This window comes from Pleuronectes platessa, chromosome 10 (genome assembly GCF_947347685.1).
Source record: "Pleuronectes platessa chromosome 10, fPlePla1.1, whole genome shotgun sequence".
Taxonomy (NCBI): domain Eukaryota; kingdom Metazoa; phylum Chordata; class Actinopteri; order Pleuronectiformes; family Pleuronectidae; genus Pleuronectes; species Pleuronectes platessa.
Window position 1 is genome coordinate 9,648,562 of NC_070635.1, and position 6,000 is coordinate 9,654,561.

Genomic DNA, 6,000 nt, shown 5'->3' on the forward strand with positions numbered 1-6,000 from the left:
ATTTTATTAAAGTTAAAAAGACGTCAAGCTAATTAAATGTTACGGCTTTGTGAAATCAATACTTCATTTTGTACCTCATTTTTGGAGAGAAAACAATTAAGTAATGGATTTAAGACCTTTTTGGTCAGAAATAATGAAAAATAATTAATTAGAAACATGTAGGAGCATTTTATTGTTCATCTTTTTCATCCTTTAGCGACTCAGCAGAAGGTTTTTCCTTTCTTTTTTTATGTATCACACCTTGTGTTTTTTTTAACACATATGTTTCCAAACCGTCACATTTTATTTTTTGTCTTGTCTGCTTTTATACACTTGTTTTTGTTTTATCAGCACATTTCTTGACAAACAATTTCAGTTCACAGCCCCTAACAAACTTTGTGTCTTTGAAAATTGATTGTGAGATAGAATGACTTGTTAAAGTGGATGTGTATCAAGTGAATGTGTGGTGAGTAACACATGTACGTATGAGCGATTCTCTGCAGTCTCACCGAGACCGCCACGCCCTCACAGATCACCCTGTGACACCTCAGTTGAGACACAGCAAACTCAATTGAACTTGTGGAACCACGGGGCCGTCCCCCTCCTCTTGATTGAGTTCTGTTTCAGTCAAACCTCCACATTAGTAGTTGTGTAACCTGTTGTTCCCTGATTCATGTCCGTGAACTACAGGGAGTGGTCATTGGGGTCTTTGATATCCCATTGTCCAACAAGGAATGTTTCCAGTCTCTCCCAACTTCCACTGGCATGAAAAAAATGTGTCGAGTTACCACTCAGAGTTTTCCACATCAACTCTGAGGGGGGAAAACGTGCACCCCAGTCTGGCTGCGGCTGACACAGCCTCTCATGTGAGAGGAGGTCCATGTTTGTTTGTCATACTAGATTCCAGCTGATCCATGAGATTATACATTCTGTTTGACCAGTGAGGGGATTAAGAAAGCTGAAGTGACATATGTGTAACATTCTTCTGCCCCTTTTCAGCCAGCTGCAAACACAGGCTGGTACCTTGATGTCTGAAGTTAGGAACGTTTGGATCAGTTAAGGAGAAGGCCGCTCCAGGGTCCAGTAAGTCTGGAGGTAAGACCAAAAAACAAACAAAAAACAAGAAGCAGAAGGCCGTCAGAATCAGAGCCAGACAGCCTGGAATGCAGCCAAACCTTGGAATGAACAGTTCCTCTCCCCCTCCCTATCTAAAGTGCCATATTTTTCTCCCCCTCTCTCTCTTTCTCTCTTTCTCTCTCATGCTGGATTTTTCCACCACTTTTCTCCCCCAATCGCTCCATTTCCCAATGTGCCCTTCATACGCAGCACTTTTATTTCCCTTCCCCATCTTTCTTTCCGCTCATCCCTTTCCACCTCCCACTGCTCGTGTGAGTCAGTACCTGCATACAATACCTCAGTGCTCAGAGTTAATGTCCTCATCTTGGATCATTTTCAATTCATTCAGTGGTACAGTCCCTCTTGCTCTTTCTCCCCCTCTCTCTCTCTCTGGACACGTCACAAAGGGAGAGGGAGAATCCATTTGAACATAATTTCATGTTTTTAGTCGCTCACACGCAAGCAAAGTATATTATCTGTGCCCCATCTGAGCAGTTGGGAATTAAAAACCATTTTACACACAAAACACTCTGTTGATATGCATGCACAAACCTATTTCTGTGAATATGTTATTATCTTAGCTTTCAGATTTAACATCAAAAGTTCCTGGCCTTTCCCTCACAGGCTCCCAAAACACGAGAAAAGACTAAAATCAATAAACAAAGACTTTTATGATGACGTTTTGGAATAGTACACGTGTGACCAATTTGACTCTGATTTGCCCGTAGGTGTGGATGGGAGCATGAAGGGTTTTTTGTCTCTGTATGTCGGCCTTGTGATAGACCGGTGACCTGCCCAGGTCGCGCTCAAGCCCTCTCCCTCATCGTGTAAACATGAAGTGCAGCCTGTGATGAAGGTGCAAGAACAAAAAGCTGTGAACAGGTTTAAGAAAACATTTCAAGCATAGCTGGTGTAGACGGAGAGCTGCATACCTGTGACTAGAGCTCATGCTGACACTGACTATAAAGGTATAGCAATTTCAATATCGATATATCGGCCAATATAATAGTCAGTGGTTCTCAAACAAGGGTCAGAGAAAAGTTTCCAGACTCATCCATTAAAATCATCATGATACTTAATTATTCAGTGTTGATATGGTGAAAATATTTCATAAAAATGGACTGTGTAGAAGTGTAAAGAAAAAAGAGACTTTTTTAAATTATTCCAAGGGGCATATATGAAAAAACAGAGAACCTCCGATTTATATGATAAACTGTAGGTTAGTATGTTGGAGTTGTGTTTTATTGTTTCTCTTCACCTGTCACCTGCAGGGCATTGGAATACAAATGGACATTGGGTTGTAGATAATTTTGGTTGTAGCCTTTTTTTCTTTGACTGAGATTAAATTAGAATTTTCAGCATTTCAAAATTACCCCAAGCACTCTATCCTGTAACGGATTTCATTTGCTTCCACACTGATATATCTCTGACTGAGCAAATATCAGTTGATAAATCAGTTTAAATCACCAAAATAAATCAGTCAGAGGAAAAATGTTTCTGCTGCCAAAACGGGCTTCCTTTCAATGTCATGGTTAGACTGCACTAATTCAGTTTCCCCAGCAGATGTCAGACTCACACACACATGACTGTGCCACACAAACCCAGACTAAAAAGCCTTCAGGGAGGAAGAATCCCCCAGAAACTCAGACAGCAAGCAAATCCACTTCAGCTGGAGATGTGATGAAAAAAAACAAGAGGGCTTGTAGAGTGAAAACTTGTAAATACTGACAGGACTATAAAAAAACACTGATGGCCGTGTGGAGGAGAACAGACACACGAAGAACAAGCTGAACACAGAAGCATCACTGAGGACAAACGGAGTGTCACTGGTGGTGGTCTAGACGCGATGGGCTGGAGAGAAGAAGAATGTAGGGTAATTGCAGGAGAGAGGGAAAGAGAATTGTAAATAATAGAGGAGAGCTGAACTCCTTGTACGCAGGCATTTTCTTGGCCTTTGCGTAAGTGCACAGATATCATGAGTGCAGAGGCTCCAGACCACCAACACACACATATACACAACGCACCCCAAAAAATATATCTAACTGAGGATTTCAAGTTAGAAATCAGCCCACAGCATCAACTAATAATACCCATGAACTCCATCTCACACTGGTGAAAATAAACCCTAATCACGCAAGCATGACCACTAGAGATCACCTTATCAAAGACTGCCTCTTTTACGAACAGCATTTATATCTCTCGCTTGTACCCGCCCACCTCCTCCATCTTCAAAACAAACCCCTCACTATCAGTAATTCCCTCCCGTCTGGCTTTGCCCCCTTCATCTTACTCTCTCTCTCATCTTCTCCTGCCTTCATCCACTCCTCCCTCCTCACCAACAGTACATCCTTTCTCTCCTTCTTCAAATGTGAAACACAATGCATGCTGGCTGTCAGATATAACCCCCCCTTCTTTACTCCTCAAGCCACACACACCGTGCTCCCCCTCAACTAGCTAGGTGGCTCCTAGAGGGCAGATTTGTAATGTGGTTCTAATTACCTCATAATAGTAACACAGACCAGCTGCAGTTACATTTAGAAGAGCTGAGAATACAAACAAAGCTACAGTATATAGAACAACAGTAGAGCTCTATACCTCCAACAAGGCCCAAAAGTCTCTTTATGAAACCACATTTAAATGTGCTACATCTGTATATAAACACACCAAATGCACTATAGTAACAATAATAACACTCGTAAATATCACTCCGCTAATATTGATGAATATTATTGATGAACATGAATTGTTCCCTGATGAAACGCCCGATCTCGTAACCTTAGATTAAGTGAACAACCTCCTGTGTCCGCCCCCTGATCCGGATCCACACCGACATGTACGGCTTCTTTCTTAATCCATACCGTAGTCCTTCCTGTGGTTCTTGCGTAATCCTGCTAACTAACAGACAAACGGAGGTAAATGCCGAAATCAGTGGAGTGATCCAAAACGGAGTCTGTTAGTAAATGGTCTATTCTTGTGTCTGAGCTCCTTTTTTATACAAAAAACGCTTTTAAAACTTTTTGAGTGACTTTGGAAACAGATATTTCTATTCATCAGTGCAGAACTCCTTTATAGAGATAGTATTAAAGCTGTTGTTCATTATCCTTGAGGTGCGTCCTACATAACAGCCACGAGCTGATAGACAGATAAAGACAGATACATGAAAGTCACTGATTACCCGAATGAGATGTGTGTGTATATGTGTGTGGGAGCCCTCAAGATAATATTAATCAGGCGAGGTTGCATTTAAATTCAGAGCAACATCATCTCCCCAGATAAGAAAACAAGAGATGCGTTGACGGGAACAAAATGGAAGTTGTCTGTGACATGTGTTGCAAAGCGGTTTGCGGGTCTCGGTACACGCGTGTGTGAGGGTTAAGTTAAGAGGTGTGGACCAAGATGGTGAGAGCTGCTCATCTCTATGAATGGCCCATGTATCACGAGTGAGATTAGTGTCAAGAATTTCTTCCCTCTGTGTTTGACCTTGTCTCACACCGATGGGCCTTATCATAGATCATCACGTTGTCACAGGTGTATCGATATACATGAAGCGTGTGACTGCTGGTAATAATTATTGTCATTATTGATAAATGTGGATCATAAGCTCAATTAATAAATGGATAATTTGTCCTACAAAACATCATAAAACAGCTGAAAAATGAAAAGAGCCGATCACAACCACCACATCTCAAGGTGACATCATAAAAATGTCTTGTTTCGACCGAGCAACGGTCCGAAACCAAGTGATTTTCATTGTGTTGTCATGTTAAATCTCTGTCATTCGACTAGACGCGGCTCCAGCGAATGTGTTTTGCTTCTCAGAAATCTGACCTAGTTTGTGCTGTGGGTTAAATATGTCCCACCTCTGCTGACTCCACAAGAAAAGGAGAACCGAACATGAATTATAATGGCGAGGTAAAGCGACACAGACGCACACAGATTAACTGAGGATTTCTGCAATAGAAAAAAAGTATGATTTACAACGAAGCTGTGTAAAGAAAGATTGACGGAAGCATTATAAAGACATCAAATCTGAGCCTGACACCAAGTCACGGCAATATGTGGAGTGAATAGAGACCCAGAGAGGGAAACAAGTGTGAAAGAAAATAGACTCAGTTTACTTAGTGTATTTTATAGAACCCAGGCTCAGGGGGAGTGAGGCTGACCCCTTCAGCAGCCTATAGCCACCAGAGAGAGCTCACATACATCTATATATAAACCCACAATGCAGGGATTGGCTGGATTATGTACGATTTGTTATGTTTGGCAAGTCACACATGCACTGTTAACCCTTCTGTTAGTGTGGCTCCGTCCTTTGCATGTTGTCGACGCGCAATCAAGAACAAACTCAGCAGTCCAGGCACTTCGTTTTAGAATCCTTACTGAAACGTTCTTCTGGATGTACAAAATAACCGAAAACAAAATAAATTCAGTAATCTATAAGAAACGTGGATTGGAGTACGAGCACAGTGGATGAATATAGCTTCAACGAACTAAAGCTAACAAGCAGAGGTAGCACATTGACCTGATGGATGGATGGATAGATAGTGGATAGAATGCTGCAATGCATATGTGTAACTGCCTATTCTTAACAAATCAAGTGTGTCATTAAATGATTTAAACAAATATTTCACAAATGCCTCTAACACCTTTATTGCTACACACGTATCATACTCTTATGTGTGACACTTTTCAAAATATCTCTCTTATTTTGCATATTTTCCAAATTTTTATTTCAGACGATTGTCCGTCTTCTCCCTCTGTCCACTCTATAGTGCAGATTTTTTTATTTTTCACACTGATTCATCCCCACACATCTCCCCACACATGACTCAACTGGTTCTTTGCTTTCCTTCCAAACCTTCCCCCCATCTGCCAATATATCTTTTATTTTTTCTCCCGGTCCCT